At 42.8% G+C, this 20,062-nt stretch overlaps 1 long non-coding RNA gene across 1 annotated transcript; it reads right to left on the reverse strand.

Moving 5' to 3' along the window:
• Window positions 1-6,809: 6,809 nt before the first annotated feature.
• On the reverse strand, window positions 6,810-19,350 carry LOC107051968. The gene is made up of 2 exons (XR_001463987.2): window positions 18,812-19,350; window positions 6,810-15,555 (listed from the first exon to the last, which is right to left on the reverse strand). It is a non-coding gene; the product is annotated as an uncharacterized LOC107051968 (long non-coding RNA).
• Window positions 19,351-20,062: the final 712 nt, after the last annotated feature.

Raw genomic sequence — 20,062 nt, forward strand, 5'->3', positions numbered from 1 at the left:
TGGAGATTGCTAGGGTCATCCCTGGGGTCAGTGGCGTGTGACAGCTGTAAAAGGAAATTTTGCCCCAGGGTAAAAGAAAAACATAAAATTCTCAGTTCATTTATTTATCAACTTCTCTGATTCCTGCCCTCGTATTTCTGTTTTATGCCGTTTCCATGCAACATAGCATTCAAAAAGCCAGAAAGATTTTGCTATCAAAATGCCAGCCCTTCTTTCTGCAGAGTCACTGGGTGAAGGTCTTTTAACTCAGCTAGCAGTGACTGACTATGTTTTTTCACACAGACGTTTAGAAAGAGATCCTTCAAAAGAATTACACTGCTTGTCATGCCGTGATTTGTTTTTTCAAAAGTTTCTTCAGATTTATCTCTATTTCTGAATCATATTACTTGGCTTCACCACTCTGCATGTGCCAAATGTCACCTTGCACTGCCTTGCTAAAAAAAAGTGGGTGAAAAATCAAACCTACCCTCTGCTGAGAGTGTCCGAGCGAATCCTTCTTGGCAATGGGGAGAAGGCCTCCATGAAAGGAAGCTGCACTGCATATCAGCAGTGCTACCCCTGCTAGACTTACAGGGTCCATTTAATCTTCAGTTGATGTGAACACCTCAAAGCACATCATGTTGTATACTGGGATACCAAAAAATGGCTTCAGGGCTAGAAGCCTAAAGCATCCCATAGAAGAAAAACAAAAAAAGCTGACACAAAAATAGGCTTAATCTCCCAAGGGACAGAAAAAAGACAAATCACACCTCAATAGGTATTAAATGTCTCTGCAGGTTTAAAGAGGATATGTCAACCTGTGTGGGCTCCTGAGAGCACCCAGTGCTGCTTGCTCCTCCTGAGGATGGCTCTGGGATTGGAGATGTTTTTCTCTTTTTTCATAAAAAAAATGCAATTAGTATCTGACGCGGGTAAAAAGCTTTCTATACCTGTATACAAGCAGGTATAACCTCATTGCCACCCACAGTGGTATTGTGGTACTGATCACAGTATCTCCACAGCTATTCTCCATTAATCACGTCTCATGTAACTTGGCAAGCGGGGGAGGAGAAATTGGGACTTAGATTTTAGCCTGCTCCAGCATGCAACTACCTTGTGTTGCAATTAGCCTTTCTCCTTAACTCCTTCCAGACTGGGGCAAAAGGCAAGCCACTTCACTGTTGTGCACATTGGGGGTTTTGGGATATAGCATGTCACAGAGATGAAATTTCTGGGAAATCATAGAATTATAGAATCATTATGGTTGGAAGAGACATCACAGATGTCTTTCCAACAGACACCCAGTCCAACCATCAGTGCACCCCCACCATGCCCACTGACCACATCCCTCAGTGCCACATCCACACGGTTCTGGAACACCTCCAGTTACGGTGACTGCACCACTTTCCTGGGCAGCTGTGCCACTGCCTCACCACTCCTTCTGAGAAGAAATGTTTCCTAATATCCAACCAGAACATCCCTTGGCACAACTTGAAGCCATTCCCTCTCCTCCTATCACTGTTACCTGGGAGAAGAGGCTGACACCCACCTCACCACAACCTCCCTTCAGATCACTGTAAAGAGTGATAAGGTCTCCCCTGGTCCTCCTCTTCTCCAGACTGAACAATCTCAGTTCCCTCCACCACCCCCCATCAGACTTGTGCTCCAGATCCATCACAGTCTTGTTGCCTTTCTCTAGCCACTCCAGGGTGTCAATGTCCTTCTTGTAATGAGCGGGCCAACACTAAATGCAGTACTCGAGGTGTGGCCTCACCAGATCTAAGTACAGAGGGATGATTGCTTCCCTCGTCTTGCTGACTGCACTGTTTAAATCATGATTTTTAACACAACAGAGCTGAGATTCCTGGCTCCCCTGCTTCAGCCACAAAAGAGAGGACTGCTGTCATTGCTCACACACCGCTGAGACCCCACTCGGTGCACTCAGGACCATGCTCTTTGCTCGCTCTTCCAAACAGGCTGCCTATCTCTGAGACTATAATCTTAACTCAATGCCTGGTGCAGCTGAATCAAACAGCAATCATGTCTTCCCACTGCGTCTCCACAGGTTGGCTGCCACAGACCTTGATTCCTAATGCAACGAGGCATTACTAATTAGGCTTTCTCCTCTTCAGCTTAATAACGATGTGCTCCATCCACAAATGGAACTGAGAGAAGCACAATTCAGGTGGGGAGAGGGACATCTCCAAACCACTTTTTGGAACCTTCAATGACAGAAGAAGAAAAAATGGACATAATAAAACCTTGGTAATTAAAAATTGCTAATGAAAATACTTTGAAAGTTATTCATTTCGTATGGATTTGAGCCTTCTTTAGCAAGCCAAGAGCATAATATCTCCCATTCTTGCAAACTTCTACGCAGTTGGCATGCGTCACTGCGTATCCAGGAGTGGGCTAATTAAAATTGTTTTGTTGCTAACGATAGTGCATCTTCTTTCAGTAAAGAGTTCAAACTACAGCCATCCTCTTGATCTGCTCTGAGTTTTTTTAATCTGTAAATTAGAAAAAAAAAAGCATATGCCCTTTTAATGCCTATAAGAATTTGAGCTCATTAACGCAAGAAAAAAAAAAGAAGAAGAAGAAGAAGAAGAAGAAAAAGTAGGCTTTCTATTATAGCTGTTCTTTAATTATGGAACAGCATGTGCGAGAAAGCTCTTTACTCATAACTGTGTCCTCAATTCTATTACACGTTTTAGTGGAGAATGCATGTAATAGAAAAACAGCAATAGAGTGTGGAAATTGTCCAGAGCCCTGCTCTCCTAGGGAAACGATGCCAATGGTACTTTTGTGCTGCTGCTCCTCGGCAGCCTCTTTGCACTTTCCTCCAGGTTACACGCACAGCATGACTCATTGCCTGATGGTTTCATTGAAACAGAAAAATATAGGCACAGTAATGATTGCATTCAATCATAAACTACAATCAATACAGTGGAGTTTAAATGTTCTGTGCCCTACCAGGCCACTATGTGGTCCCCCCACTCCCCCTTCCCCATCTGATTCCCTGAAGAAATGATTTTTCATTTCTAAAGGGTAACAGTTGTTCCAAGCGATCTAGCAGATGTAGTTGAGTCTCTCCGAATGAAATATGTAGGTCAGAGCAGCAGGCATTCATTGTTTTCTTTGACGTACCTTCACGTACCCTTCGTTGGATGGAAAAGCCACTTCACAGTGCTCACGGCGTGCCTCATGGGAGACCGATGGGGGACCTTGCGGTAACCCCCCCCCACAGAGTTCATGTGGGGTAAGCTGCGGGCAGGGATATTTTTGTGCCCTAACGAGACTCCGTAACCTTTTATTTACGGGCACTGGGATATAAATCTCAAACAAGTTCTCAAGTGCGCACAGTTATCTCTACAATATCTTTTTTTGTGTACGTGTGCATCTCAGCACCACGGCAGAGTTTGGCAAAGTTGCAGTCTCCGACGAAGGACTGCTCCCAGGAGAGCTGGGTGAGACTGAAAGCAGGATGAGGAGAGGGGGGAATATGACCATGTCAGGATGCGGGGAACTTCTCCAGGAAAAACAATAAACATGACTTTTGGCCTTTAGAGACATCTCGTGTGCCACTGCTGATCACAGTTCCCTCGGGCAAATATCCTCTTTCTGACGCCAGCAAAAAATCTGGCTCAGTGTTCAGTATTTACTCACTCTTTTGCAGTAACTTTGAAGGGGAAAGAGTCCAAAGGATTCCCTCCTTCCCCACAGTTGTGATGCTCTGACAGAACCCACTGCTGCAGTATTTCCTTCCCAACACAGGTCAGGAGAGGTCCCCCATGACGTACCCAGTCTCACCCCAGCAGACCCCAATTCCACCTTTCTTCATAACCACCTGCGCCAGGAGCTAATAAAAAAGGGTTTTCCCTTTTCCTGTTAGCAGTGGCAACTGCCTAAAGATGAAAAATAACTCCCAGAAGGCTGGTATAAAATGAAATCATGCCAACAAACCCTAAATAAAGGTTGCAGCTCCAGCATGTCTTCTGTTACGCTCAGGATGCGCGGTAAATGACAGCTGCATAAATCAAACCCCTGGAGTTCCATCATAACAATCAGGTTAAAAGTGTTATTATCTCATTTCAGCTAAAAGTTCTGATTCTTTTTTTTTTTTTTTTTTGCTAAAACCTCAGAGATCTTGGATTGCATGTTACTCATATTAGAGCTGGGAAAGGACTAGCATAACTTTCTAAAAAACAGACTTCTTTTTGGTCATAAATCAGCGCTGCTAGTTTCATTCGGCTGCCTGTCTCCCTTTCTTCCTCTCTCCCCCCCCCCCGTTTCCTCCTCCCACTCGTTAGTCTGTTCAGCACCTTCGGTGAGTCACACAGAGCTGGCTGACAAGTGAAGTCAAGTTCGACTTCACATCAAGTTCCTGCAGAGCCCTTCTGCTGCGAGGTGTGCTGAGCACTGTTCCGGCTCCCTCCTCCCAATCCAGGCTCAGATGGACCTGCACCCCTGAGGATGTGCGTTTGGGACCACGGGTCCCCTGCACACCTGGAGACCCGAGCTGTGGGCATTGATGTGAGTCAATTAGCAGAAGACTGCAGGTGAGAGAAGCTGTGATGGGTCTTGAATTATGTCAGGTTAATTTAAGCCTGAGGGAATGAGGGAATAGTCACGGTATTGGTTAACTCTGCCTCCTGTCTCTACCCCTAGCTGAATCATATTCCCTTAAAACTTCCAAAGTGGATCTTGCCTTATCACATGGAGCATCAGTGCAGGTCACAATAGTTGGGCCCCTAACAGCTTACCGTGCAACACTCCCTGAAGCAAGGAATTGGAGCTGTGCTCTACAACCCCATTTCAGCAGTCTGTAAGCACGTGCCTAGCCTTAAACAAACAGTGATCCTTGAAAAACCCAGAACACTGTACCGAGGTATGAGGTTTATGGCAGTTGTACTACTTATGCAGAACTACCCTGAACCAGATTTTAGTACATGATTGATACTTCTAAGTTTCTGGCTTAAGTTTCACTGTTCTTAGGAGTTGCTGAGAGGCACTGCCCAGTCCCTCACTGCTGCAGCTCCTGGTGCCAAACCCCATCCCCATGCCATGGGTTTGCCAACTGGATGCTACCCTGACCCAAAGCAGCTCCTAGGCCAACCAGGAGGTGCCTGCTGAGATCCAGGGGCTTTTTGAGCAGATGCCCAAATGGTGTCGCGATCCCAGTGCAGATAGTAATGAGGCAGGCTGGATCTCACCAGTAGTGCTCAAGCCTTAAACAAATCTAACTCAATTCTTGCTGTTGCAGAAGGGGCAGTAAATCCTCATTTCACTTTTAGTGATGTAATTTTACGACTCCTATAGATGCAGCTATTAACAAGGCTTAGAGAACTATTATATATGCTTCTTTTTCCAAAGCCTGGGAAAAGTCTGGTTTGTTACCAGGAAAAGAATATTTTAAGTCTGGGATTGATTACTGCTTGCTCTTTCATGTATGTGTAAGTATTAGGTCAGTTCTGAAAGATGCATAAATTACTGAAACCAAACTGTTGAGTTAATAAGAACGATACTTTCAAACTCTTATGGTTCCATTTTAAGTTCCCATGCTATTAATGCCAGTTGAGTAACTTACTGAAACTGAAATGAACCACGTTCAAGGCTAAATTATGCTAAAATAGGTCAAGCAGCAGTGAAGGCAGTTATTTTGACTAAACTAGGGTTAACAAGATGCATGTAACAAATGCCTCAGGAGAACAATCACATGCGCTTGCTGCACATGATACCACAGCAGGATACCCATAGCTTCAGGTTCGAGCTAAATGGCATCATGGTGTGCTCTTTCGGGCACGAAAATAGTTTTACAATTGTTTGAATATGATCCCCTCATTTTATGTGATGTAACCTGACAGTTTAAAGGGTCCCATAAGTACGTTTTCACTGAAGCCTATGCAACTTCTACATACTCAACTAGGCTGTTTTTAACATAAAGCAGAGGGAGAGCAAAGAAGTAATTAATGAAAGAGCTGATACCTTCTGAGACTCCTGGCATGACAGCATGCCCAGATGTCTTTCCACTTGCTTCTGAATAAAGAAAGAAGTCAGGAGGCAGAAATTAGCCTGAGGTATTAAAATTGAATATCCTCGGACTTCATGATAAAAGAGATGAAATACACATCTAGTGTTAGTCTTCTTTGTAACACTGACAACAAAAAAAGCTTTTCACATAATTTCTTTGATTTTTCAGCACTCAGTTCCATAAATCTCATATGAAAAAACAATAATGCTGATTCCCCTCCCCTCCCCTCCCCTCCCCTCCCCTCCCCTCCCCTCCCCTCCCCTCCCCTCCCCTCCCCTCCCCTCCCCTCCCCTCCCCTCCCCTCCCCTCCCCTTCCCTTCCCTTCCCTTCCCTTCCCTTCCCTTCCCTTCCCTTCCCTTCCCTTCCCTTCCCTTCCCTTCCCTTCCCTTCCCTTCCCTTCCCTTCCCTTCCCTTCCCTTCCCTTCCCTTCCCTTCCCTTCCCTTCCCTTCCCTTCCCTTCCCTTCCCTTCCCTTCTGTTTTGTTCCTTTTTCCTTTACACTTTTCCTTCTTCCCTTTCAAAAGCCTCTATTGTGTAGAGCTGCACTTGAGTTTTGAATACTTTTACCACATCTCCGTGTTAGGGTATAAATACCTTTCAGAGGAAAAATGAAGTAGAGGAAAACACACAGACATATTGATTGAGTCTGCTCTCACCAAGCACCTGGGCTGAATACTTATATGTACACACTCTGAACAAAAAAAATTCTGCATCTAATGTACCAGATGCACATCCTTTTTCAGAAAGTTGACATGCACACAGAATATTACATGTAGGAACATTTATGAATGTGTATTGGATTTTGCTTATCCAAGAGCACTGGATTTTATTTATTTATTTATTTATTTTTGTAAATCTATTTGATGATACTAAATACCAAAATGTTTAAAATTTCCACTCTACAGCTGTGTCCATTTTTATGAGGGGCTTTGAGTTTAGTAGTTATCCAAGCAGGAAGACAGAGAAGACAGACTGGGAACAAACCTGTACTCTAGGAAAGTATATTGAAGAAATTGATTATTAAAGAAAAACAAAAAAAAAGCTTTCTACTGTATCAAAAAAAAAAAAGTTTAAATTCATTTTCTTCATGAGAGTTTCTGTTGCTTTTTCAGATGTCTGGGCTGCTTTTAATGCAACGTAAAGAGAGTGCAAAAAATTCACTGATGAATAGCCATTCCGTCTCCAGCTTCAGGTGATGAAAAACATCTTTTAAAATCCAGCAAAGCTGTTTTCCAAATGGAAATGCTGAATCAAGAAAACCAATAATGTTCTCCAAGGTTGGATTAGTTTATCGGTCCCATTTACGGATGATGATAGCTAATTTTTTTTTGCCATTGACACAGGATGTTCAGTACTGGTGATACTACTTGGACTTTTATTTCAGAGTAGAACATACCGAAATGCTTTGAATATCTGTAATAAACCAGATTATGAGTCAAAATAACTTACTGTTGACATTTTAAGCTTGCCCTAACCCAAGGTGATATATCTAAGTAGAGTAAGTTGTTAAATTTGTAAGAAAATACCTTGTGTTACTGTTCTGCACAAAAAAGGAGGAGGAAATTCCAATTCTTTTCCTGAGGGTTTAGAGATATGTTGACTTTTTGGCATTTCTGACAAGAGGGGAACTATCAGTTTTGGACACTGGAAATTAGTGTCATTGCTTGTGAAAGTTTGTTTAATTTTATGTTGAATTTGGTTCAGAATGGGGGTTTTAATACTGCCTTCATATTTCAGACATAGAGTCTAGCAAAAGACCTTCTACCTTCTGTTTAGAAGCTATTTCAGTCTGTCTTTGATAATCCAAATTGGATTCACCTACCTGAAGACAAAATTTCCTTTACCATAAATGAAATGTGCAAATTAGCTATGATAATTAGACTTGACCCAGTTACTGGGTTTGGGATCATCCTTCTATCTTGCCTGGAGCTGAATGTCCCTACAGAAAGCAAATCTCTCTGTTAAGACAGAGTTAAAAACCTTTCATCAGGGACACAAAAGAAAATGTAACCAAAGCAGTATTCCATCAGCTGACGTTGTCTGTTACCTTTTTTTTTCTGCACAGTGAATTATTGATTATGAGTGATTTAGAGTTCTCTTGCTTACCTACATGACACCTCTACCTCTCCCCACCTGCCACATACACACTCTAGCACAGCAAGAACATTTATTACAAATAGTGATGTCAGATCCTTAAACTTTTATAGTAAGTATCAGCTATGTATCAAATGGCTCACCTAATCCTTCCTCATCCATCTTAAAACTTCAATGAGTTGCAGGGTATCAATGGCTGAGTATTACCACCTTTGCTTAGAGATAAGCCCCATGTACACAGCAGCATAATAATGCCTGATGGGAAACGTGTGCCAAAGAAAACTCCCATAACAAGATTGTATTGTACTAAGAAATTCTGTTTGTTGCTTGGCTGGCTTCAGAGATGTTATTTATCCCTTTCGAGCTTCCAAGTTAAAATGCAGGGGCTTATCTGCTGGGAGCATAATCTTGTACAAAACCAGAGAGACATTTAGATTCTGTTGAACTCCCTAAGAGTTACCATCATGTTCCTAGCACAGACTTTGGGATTAGCTGACATCTGCTCCCTGGACTTGCATTTTTGCAGGGTTTCTGGTGAATAGAAGAAAGAAATAAAATATTTCTGTGCTACAAAAGAAATGGTTTGTTGTTGCTATCGTTGTTTTTGGTAAAGGAACAACGAATAAGGAATAAAATTCATTTTCTTTTGGTGCTGTATTCTCTGGGAGCTGTAGCAAAACACTAGGATTCTGTCCAAAGCTACAGTATTAATGGCCATTGGTATAAAGTGCAGGTTCAAGACATTCTTCTGATTAAAAACAAATATCAGTAAAACTCCTAGTCATTTTACAGCTCCCAGAGGCAAAAATGTGCTTTTGCCAATAGAGTTTGTACCAGATATGTGATCAGAACCAAAAAGCACTTCTTCCAGGTAAAAAGCTGTGGTTATGGTGTGAGATCTTGTCATCACATGGATGTACCCATTCTGACAAACCCTCTCTGGTGCTAACTAGACCTGACTCCACAACGGACAAACGCAAGCAGGTATTTACCTGCCTATGCACCTTTATGTGTAGAAGGAGAAAGTACATTAACTCATCTGAATTAGGATTGGCTTGAATAAAACAATTAGTCTGAAAGAAGGAAAACAAGCACACGGTGAAGAAGCTCTTCCAGACTGGGATGAGTGCTGAGAAGCTGAGACAATGTTTTGTTCAGCCTCATCTTATGCTGGGTTCTTTGTACTAGCGCACTCCCAGAAGTATCATTTCAAGCTAGAACTCTATTTTGAGGCTGTTGAAGTAAGGAAGCCTCTCAACATTTTTTCACTGATGATTTATGAGGGCAGTAGAGCCTTTGCACAAAATTAAAGGCTGAATGAGAGAATCTGGAAGAGGCAGGACCAATGAACTAAGTTTATGATTAAGTGCCAGAAATCTCCTGAAGGTTAATTCACCATTTGTTTTAATTTACTCCTTGACCTTGGGTAAGTTCTTTGCTTTACAAACGTTTCTTTTATCTGCTGATAAAATTCACAACACTAAATATACCAGGGAGCGAGGACACATCCATTTCTGTGCGTAAACTATTTTGAAAATCATGTCCACTTTTTATATCTATTATGCAAGTACTTCAGTTCTTTATATAGTAGCTGAAGAGTCATAGGCTTGTAGTAACTATCCCAGTCATTGTGCCATACTGTAATAAATATGAGAAGGATAGCAGCTTTGGAGCTCCTTTTCAGTTACCTGAAGTCTTCATGATCAAATGAAAATGCCACAAAAACTGATTCATTTACCAGCTGGAAAGATTAATGTAGGAATAGTGATGTTCTTCGACATTAAATCAGACTGGAGTTTGTCTGTAGGGTCTGAAAAATCTGTGGTCACTGCTTCCATTCCTGGTTTTAGGAAGCTGGAAAAATTGAGATTAATTAACCGCACTTTTTCCTTGAAAAAATATCTCTGGGTTTCTTCTTTTGAGGAGACATTCTTGGAAGTAAACTAAATGGAGAAAAATTGCTGGAGATACGTGTTTTTTCCATGAGAAGTCAGACTGCAAGCCACACATGAGGTTGGCAACTCAGTGCTTTTAACACCAGTACTCATTCCCCCCAGTTGATCTGAACACAGAATCACAGAATCAATCACAGAACGGCTTAGGTTGGATGGGACTTTAAAGATCACTGAGTTTCAATCCCCTGCCACGAGCACAGCTGCCACCCACTAGAACAGGCTGCGCAGGGCTCCATCCAAACTAGCCAACATCCTGTATCTCAGGAAGGCCCTTCCCTGGGACAGACTGAGTACTTGGTCCCCAGGAGGAAAATATTCAGCTGAAATATTACTCTGTGCCTTACTGAGCCATTCCTCCTGCATATTCACACACAGTAGGATCATCCTGCAGCCCCTTTCCCCCCGCTCCAACAAGGAGCTGTGTAGTAGCTTCCCCCACTGCTTGTGGGACCCTTGAGGTGAAGCACTGTTCTGCTGACTGTCCAGGACTCACAGATAAGTGAGATGTGCTTAAAGCTAAGAGAAAAAAGGCAAGAGGCAGAAGATCATTTACCTTCTTTTTCATTCAAAATGTGATTCTTTAAAAACCGTATAGAAGCATCCAACAGTCCTTGAATCCTTTAAAAAAAAGAACACGTCCAACAAAACCCTCTTTGCTTTTAAACTCCAATTACTGGCAGGAGGAAAATAATAAGTTACATAATCTATATTCTGCTATTTAACAGATACTAAATATAGTGTAGTCACTCAGAACAACACAAAACATAATAATATGAGAAACAGTGCTGAAGAAGAGAATACTGCCATTGTAGATAGAGGCATTTTTAGCATTATGTTCCTCAGGAAGAACATCAAATATTTTTCTGAGTGACCTAATTTTCTTTGTCTGATCAAATGTGCCAGATGCTTCCTTATTCAGAGTTGCCACTCTAAGTGAAAAACTGTTTTCTGGCAGCCACTTGAAATCTCGTCTTCAGTTTTCTGTTAGGGATTATTATACAATCATTGCCCGGGCAGACTGAAAGCATATGGTAACTGGGCTGACATTATCTCTGCTATTTCAAAGTTCCCTAAGGATGTGTGGGCACAGCTACAGTCTCAGGTATAAGCCAGCCCCCCCCAGTGCATTCCAAATGCCACCCAAACTCAGCAGTGACCACACAAGCTGTGGACAGAGAGCTCAGCAGCCTGCTTTCCATCTCCCTAGCAGGGATGGGTAGCTCTTCCCTTTTGTAGATATGCCCATGACTCAACCAGGAAAATGCTAACAGTGGCCCAGCATCATATACTGTGCAGATCCCAGGTACAATTGCACCTTTTATGACATTGGCAAAGCTGGAGAGGTTGTGTTTTACTTATAGCCACCCAGGTCTTACCTACTATACTTAATTCCTGCTGTACACACTTGTCTGTCTTGGGGGACCGTGACAATTACAACAATTGATTTAGCCTTTCCCACTGTTCCTGTTGCAGGCAACAGGGAGTCAATATTTGCGGGCATCGAGAGCCAAAAGGTTGCAAGCGAGCTGCGTGCATCCCAATGTATGTTTTAGCATTCTCCTGGCAACCAAGCTACCTGTGCTGGTTTCCAGGTGCCATGGACCTTCCCAGCACCTCTGGCCCTCAGAGAGAGCGTCTGCATTTCTAAATAAGAGGGACATGGCCTGCGCTCAGGCACTGAACCCTTTAGAGTAAATGTTCAACAAATACCATCAGCTTGTTGATGACCAACTGGAAGGCTCTATTAATTTGTCAATGAACTTCATGCTCATACACAAAAAGATGAGAATTTTGATTTTACTGTTCCTGTCATCACTTATTTTGTGCTACCATGCCTCTGGTGGCCCCAGACCCCCCACTGCTCAAGAGGTAATCTCTAAGGTTATGTGTCTCTTCCAACCAAGAGAGGATCATGAGCAATGAACAATAGCTTATAAGAGCTCCCAGAAGGGCAAAATTTGGCGGTTTCTTATTCATACTAAATTTAGGAGTATATCTTACGCATACAAGTGCTACAAGGAGCAGCTGAGAGAACTGGGATTGTTCAATCTGGAAAAGAGGAGGTTCAGCTGAGACCTTATCACTCCCTATAGTGACCTGAAATGAGGTTGTGATGAGGTGGGGTTCTTCTTCCAACTGCAGCAGCTCCACACCAGGCCATGGAGCAAGCTAGCAGACAAATGGCATCTGTAGTTAGGATGCTCAAAAAAACACCAGCATTTGGCTACACACATCTCAGGGTAGTTTACCTACACATGTAGCTTTAAGGCAGCATAGGCAAATAGCTAGACATGTGGATGCTCAATAAACATTTAAGTCTCTAAACCTAGTTTATTTCTGTGTATCTAAGTTGATTACAAATTGATTAAAGATAAAAGAAAATGAGTTGCTTTTAAACTGTAGTACCTACAGAGCCAATATATTTCCCTAAGAAAATCAGTAGAAGGCTGTACGTTAAGAAAGCCATTGTCGAAATGGAAATCAGGCTTCCAAGCCATTTAAATTTTAGTTTCTTTAACTTATTCTGAAGAATAAACTATTAGCAGTACTGACTGTCTCAACAAAAATAAGTGAATCAAAATCCAGTCTCATTTTGCAAATTCTATGCACAAATACAATTCAACATACATTTTTTTTTTCCTTTTCAGACTTAGATTAGCACCTATACAGCTCAAGGAGCCCTGCAGAATTTTAAACAGGCAGTACTGAAATAAATAAATAAATCTGGGAGATAATGCATTCTACAGTATTCACAGCTGAGATTGCTCATTTTCTTCTAGACAGTCTGTAATTTTACTGTAACTTAATCATGACCTACGCTGTAGTATGATTTTTTAACACATCACTACAGGCAAGTTGTCCTATTCACACCCCAAATGGAAATTCATACTAAAATATCAACAACTTGGAAGACAGACGCCAGCTCAGTCATACCTGTAGCTTCGCCAGGATCTGTGAGACAGACAAAGAAGGTACAGGAACAAATTTATAAGCTAAGAAGTACAAGCAGTGCTGGTTTTAACAAAATCTAACCCAGGACAGAAACCCTGGAAGTGCAATGATTTTATTGCCTAGAAGTATACTAAAGAAATTATATTAACAGTTCCTCCCAGTCCACCAGGTATAATAGGAAAACTATTCCCAACTGTGAGTTTACCATTCTGCTGTGCCAAACTGCTTGCCGGTGGAGGTAACTGGCTTCCACTCCTCCCTTCAAAGCTGTCACCTATTCTTGATACCATGGAGTGCTGCTCAGAGCTGAGTGATCAAACAAAAAGAATCAAATGTCCCTACTAAACATTGCTCCAGAACTTTCACAAAGTCGATTTCTTTCAAATTATCCATCATTCAAAATGACTGCCAGGGGTTATCCTGATTAGCAGCTGTGGTGCAGAAGGTCTCTGCAACCCCAGCCCACTCCCAGCTGCCTGTTTCCCAAGATAACATTATCTACTTGGATGCCTTTGCCAGAGTTTGTGTAATTATTAGTGATTTGCAGTGCTGTTCTCCACCCAGTGTTTATCTGAGCAGAAGAAGGCAGGGAAGTCTTGCAAGACTTTTTCCCTTCTCGGATCATTTACTCGGCCAAATTCAAATCCCTCTTCAAGGAGCTTGGTGTGATTTTTTTTTTACCTTTATACGTAAGATGTAATTTTACTGCTCCCCAGTCCTGTACTCTTTGAAAGCTCATATCATTGTTCCAACCAGTTTTCTTTCACGTGTGTTAGACCTTCTCTTGTAAAATCATAGAATCATAGAATTGTTTAAGTTGGAAGGAGCCCTAAAAATCATGTAGCCCAACTCCCCTGCAACAAGCAGGGACACCTATAACTTGATCAGGTTGCTCAGAGCTCTGTCCAATCTGACCTTAGATACGCCCAGGAATGGGGCAGCCACCACCTCTCTGGGTAACCTGTGCCAGTGCCTTATCACCCTCACTGGAAAATACTTCTTTTCTTATATGCAGTCTGAATCTTCCCCCTGCCTCAGTTTGAAACCATTTCTCCTTGTTCTATCACATCAGACCCTGCTATGCAGTCTGTCTCCTTCTTTCTTATAGTCCTCCTTTAGATACTGATAGACAGCTTGTGTCTAAATCCAGTGTCTTCTTTTTGCTTTGTGTGCTGCCCTGTGTTTCAGCCTTGCTGCCTGCTCACTCCAGTTTCCCTATCAGCTGTGAATCCTCTGTCATCAATAATCCACTACTTTAACTGGCTTAGAGTTTCCTTCCCTCTCTCCCTGTCCCAGTCAAATACCAGATTAGAGCCAGCAGAAGCCCGCTGCTATCCCTGTTGTATGCATTAATCTTCTTACAAGTATGGTCTGTTCTGTATTTAACCTCTCTGCTACACGCAGCCAGGTGATACCGAGAGCTTGAGCAAAGTTATTTTCCTTTGCATGTTAATGAGTGAAGAACCCATTAGTAGCACACGACTGTAATTTTATATGATAGATTTAGCTGAAATCGCTCAAGCCACCAATTGTAGACTACCTATCAGACTCTTCTCCCAGCAAACTTTGATGCTCTAAGGATTTGAATGATTTGTTGAGTACTGTGAAGCCAAAAGCCATCAGGTGAGTGATTCCTTTGAAATCAATGGGTTATATGGCTCAGCCAGAGCACGAACATTTGACTCCATATCTGTGCTGCAGAGTGGTAGGCAGCTGCCTTAGGAAGTAAGATCAATCTTTGATTTTGGATTTTCTTCCCCATGTGGATTATGGCATATCTGGGGATGTGAATAAGAGAGCAAGACCAGGGACCAGGAGCCCTGTCTTCTATTCCTGGCGCAGCCCCAATTCACTGTGTGACTGTGCGCAAATCGCTTAAGCTGTCTCTGGGATAATAATCGACACAGCAATTCCAGGAGGCTTAATTTTTAAAGTGTCAACTCATATATTTTCACCAGTGTGCCTCGGGAGATGTCCTCTTCTCTTCACTGGAAGCAGGAGCAGGGCCGCAGTACTGACAGCAAGATTTGCAACCCTTGACCCGTTCTCCTCCAGTCTGCTGTAACTACTTCATACAAAATGTTCAATGATAATAGTAATGCCAGAAATGCTGTCCCGGAGCTCTGAAAGCCTCTTATCATCTTCAGTTCCTAAAGTAGAATGTACAGAATCCTGTGCTCTGGTTTTCTTTTTGCTACTTTCAGCATTAATTCTTTTTTTGTTATGCCAGCAGATACATCGTCTGCTGCAGCTGCTTTTTGGTTTTGGTCTCACCAATTGCATGGCAAAGTTTTGGACAAAAAATTTGGATTTTTTTTTTTTCAGTGTATTTTTTTTTTTGTGTGCCTGAAATCCTAAACTTGCAGAAGTGACAAGTGATGGACTGTAGCTTTGTTGGTGTAGAGGCTGCAGTCTCCACGCTCCTCTTTGGAGAAGAGTTGAACACACCATGGCCATCTTTTGATGGGTCTTTCCACTGTTCATCTTTCCGCTGTCCCAGAGTGGAAGCTCAGGAATCATAGTCACTCAAGAATATCCAAGTTTTCTACAGGGTGGATCAAATGCAACAGCAAGGTATGTTAATAGACCGTCTCCCCTCACATGGACTGTATTTCCTCCCAGTCACGATGACGTCTGATCCCTGTGGCAATTAGACTAAAAGAATTAATTTCATGGGTAAAGAGCATTTGGAAAGTATTTGTTATGTTTCTCTTACTGCAGTGTAGCAGCTGAAGGCAAACAAGGGCAGCGAGAGCTCAGCTCTGCCGTTCAGGACCAGTGAGCAAAGGAGCACTCTTTGGAAGTTGCCCTTCTGGGCATCTGGAGTGGGGCAGACGTCAACAAAGTCAATGGAAAAGCAGCCATTCAGACTCCGTCAGGGTATGAATCAGATCTCTGGCTTCGGCAGCAAAGATTTTTATTTATGTAGTTTGCTACATCACAATATGGTGTCTCAAAATGTCTGCCACCACACACTTTAAAAGCGTACATATAGCACATACAGTCTTGTCACAGCTGACACCTTTTTTTGATTTCGCTACACGAGAGTACTCTGCTGCTGATGAATCAAGCTGTTTTCAAGATTGGTTTACTTCTGCATATTTTGGAGGAGGGAAGCTAAGGAAAATACGGCTATTTTTCAAATAACTACTTCCATCTCTATCTTTTGAGCAATTCTTCTATCAGAGGCTTTTTAAACAGTCATAAACACAGTGAAGCATCAATTCTTCTGAAGTCTGATGAGGGAAAAAGACTTTACAGCTAAAAGCTTTGGCTCAGGAAAGCACCTTTCTTTAGGACAACATTTAGCATGCACCAAGACCATCAGGTCCCAGCTCTGGGGAAGAAAAGATACAGTGGTTTATCACCTGAAGTTGGAATGAACGCCAAGGAGTCACCCATGCCATCTCCTTGCCCCATGACAGTCCTGGTGACATCTCTGTCACTCCTGCCAGAAACGTGTTGAGCCCTTTTGTCCAGAGTCCAATATACTCATCTGCCAGGGACATGCCCATGGAGGCAATTCATCCCCCTTCCTTGCAGAACCCCTCTGCAAAGGCATCAGCTCTAGCTGTAGAAAGAATTACGGTTTCAGTCTTTACAAAAAGGGAAGGAAAAACACTGCAGGTCATCAGCACGCTAAATAATTTAGGCACGCTTTCCTCTCTTGTTGCACAGTACTGCTGCTAGCAGCAGCGAGCGCAACGTGCACGCTGCAAAGAGAGAAAGGGCACGCTGGGCCAAATTCTGCCCTCAGAGGCATACGTGCAATTTTCAGTGACATCAGTGGGAATCGTGTGTGTGGATTGAGGGCACAATCTGGCCCTTTATTTTCAGCTGCTGTATTATGATCATGACATGCTAATTTCTAATTCCTTTAGCAAAAATAACACAGGAAGGCTTAAATATTCATGTTGCCAAATGTCAGAAACACCTCTGTGGTATTCTTGAGCAAATTCATGAAAACAGATTTCAGGAACGATGGCCGTGCTCATTATTGGAACCTGACATCCTCAATCAATTAAAACCCTCCTTATCTTCACTGGGTTTTTGCCAAGCTAAGAACTGAATAAGGGCTGTGGGATTTAGCTCCACGCTGGCTGCTTTGGACATCAGTCTCCTTACAGCCACGGTCACAACCGTCCACTCATGGGGATGGATGTGAAGGCACAGATGTCATTGTGGAACGCTAAACATTGAAGTCTGTCTCTTCAAAAACCATAAACAGAAGTCAACCAATTGTAAACTGATATGATGAAAAGTGCAGGTAGAATCATAGAATCATTGAGGTTGGAAAAGACCTCTCAAATCACCAGTCAAACCATCAGCCCACCCCCACCATGCCCACTGACCACGTTCCTCAGTGCCACATCCACATGGGTCTTGATCACCTCCAGGGATGGTGACTCCACCACCTCCCTGGGGAACCAGTTCCAATGCCTCATCACTCTTTCTGAGAAGAAGCATTTCCTAATAGAGGTAGAGAATTGTTGAAGAAAGGAAAAAGAGGGAGAGATTAGCTCCTCACCAACCCCCAGCAGCACTTTCTCAGCCACTCAAGGAAGAGAATGAAAATGCTGGAATTAATGGGAGAGGTAGAAATTTCCCCAGCTGCCTACTTTCCTTTTGGGAAGTGCCACAATGTGTTAGGGCCCCAACACCACAGCACCATGCTGACTAAATTGGAAGGTGATGCAGTCACACAGCAAGCATGTGCTGCAAAGTACCGTGGAATGCAGTACAGCATGCAGGATTAAACAGAGAAGAGAAGGGGCAATAAACAAGAAAGGTCAGGAGGTGAAAAAAAGGAATAAATGGCAGCAGGACCTTGCTTTTGGTTATTGCTCTAAGTCCTGTGAGACCTGCCTGCACGCTGTCATCCTGCGCTGCCCACGTCACCCCGCTCCAGCTGTCCCTGTTTCATTCTCGCCATCTCTTTCCATACAGACAGCAAGCTGCCTGTGGCACAACATGGCTGGGAGCCCCATGCCTGCAGCGTGAACTCATGCTGGCACCGCCAGCCTGCCACCGTCCTCCAGGAACGTGCAGCCTGTCCCTGTGCGGCACTGGATCCTAAACTGCTCGTTATAAATAAACATGCTCCTAATAATAGCTTGCCTGACCTGACTCGCTGTAGGAAACGGCCTCAGAAATGGACAACTTTCAAGCGCAAGAGTTGTAATTTTACATGAATAAAAAATGAAAAGGGCAGCGCAGGATAGGCTGGGGGAAAATTGTATCATGAGGACTGAGAGTTACCATCTCAGGGTGTTAACGGGCTTGTTTGGTTGCCAGGTCTGATGCTGTCTCCCCCTGTAAGTTTGCTGGAGCTTGATGGATGAATGTGGAGAAATATTACTTGAATTGTCAGATAACTGTTAGTCACCCAGATTAAAAACAAATTCCATTGACGTTGTGTCATAACTTGGGAACCCAAAACAGATATTGATGTTTTCATCTTGTTCCAGGGAGGAGGGAGATGGGAGTGGGTAAAGTAAGAAATCAGAACTGCCCGGATAGAGCAAGTCTTTCAGCTTTGTTTGAAAAATGACACCACAGATCAGTGCACCAAGCTGAGGGCAAGAGATAACGCAACCCAACCTATCTCTCTCACTCTCAAATGAAGGGGAGACAAAGGCAGTATTATCATTGAAAACAAAACAAAACTCCTAATGCCTGTGGAGAATTATAAGCACAGGTGTAGAGAAAAGATTCACTTGCTGTGAGATCCACCTTTCAAAACACCCTAATGTCAGTGGGATGCCTGGGGACACAGAGGAGGAAGGAGATGATTTTCTCACCTTCCAGAGATGACACAGAGGGAGACAGCACATGGAGCATGAGGCACAGGAGGGAGCTGCTCTTACCCAGACTGGAGAAGAAGTGGTTCAGAAGGAAATAAAAGCCCCCCAGCATCTAGGAGAACCATCAGGAAGATGGAGCCACTCTCTTCAAGGCACTGCACAGGCGGAAGGTGAGAGATGGTGAACTCAAGTAGAAGAAGAGAGGTTCAAATTGGACATAAAGAGAAGCTTTTGCCCATGAGGACAGCCAGGCAGTGGACTTAATTGTTCCAAAAGACAGTGCCACCTCTGTCCTTGAAATCTTTCGAAACCCAAATGGAAAAAGCCGTGAGCAACTTGTTCTGACCTTAGGGCTAGCCGTACTTTGAGCAGGAGGTTGGACCTGAGGCCTCCTGCAGGAGGTCCCTTCCAATGAGAATTTTCCTATAGTTCCTATGATAAATTCACAAGCTGTTTCTGCTCAGCTGACCTCAGTGGTGACTATGCTGGCTTACATCCACAGAAGATCTGGTCTTGAGTCTATAGTTAACTGTCCCAGTATATAAAAAGATTGGGATATGTTTTGCTTCAATTGTTTGGTGATTGAAAAGGTCTTGAAAGGCCTCTTTGTGATATGATTCCAAAAGTGATAAGCCAATAAAATACAGCGTATACATCTTGTGACAACAGAGGTTTGAAAGAATCTTGTCTTTGATTGATGCTACATACATGTACAGAGGTGACTAGGACTTATGCAAGCTGTAACATTCTGGGAGAGAGACTGAGACTTTCTTGACACAGAATTTGGCACCCAAAGTTGTAAGTGAATGTGTTTGTGCGTCTGTGAGGTACATATCCATGTGTGACGTACATCAATTTGGGTAACATGCACATAAATGTACATTTTACACAACTTACAAACTATGTTATACCACCATTACTGCCTTCACAAAATCAAGCAGTCCAAAATTAGATAATTCCTGGTTACTCTCAATGCATCTCCCTTAAAAGTGATGTGACAAACTTGCATACTAAAAAGTCAACAGGCTATACTAAATATGATATAGTGTTACACATGATTGCATGCTTTTCCCTTTTTTTTCTGAATTTTCTCCTTATTTAGTGGGTACCTCGTTTTTTGATTTAGTGAACATTTTTCAAACTCCATTTTGAAGTTTGGTGCACAGATTTGCTTGTGATATTCTTGTAGTGTCTATAGTACAAGCAAGTTAATATTCACAGTAACCTGGTGATCACAGACATATTGCT

The sequence above is a fragment of the Gallus gallus genome, chromosome 1 (assembly GCF_016699485.2).
Source record: "Gallus gallus isolate bGalGal1 chromosome 1, bGalGal1.mat.broiler.GRCg7b, whole genome shotgun sequence".
NCBI classification, from domain to species: domain Eukaryota; kingdom Metazoa; phylum Chordata; class Aves; order Galliformes; family Phasianidae; genus Gallus; species Gallus gallus.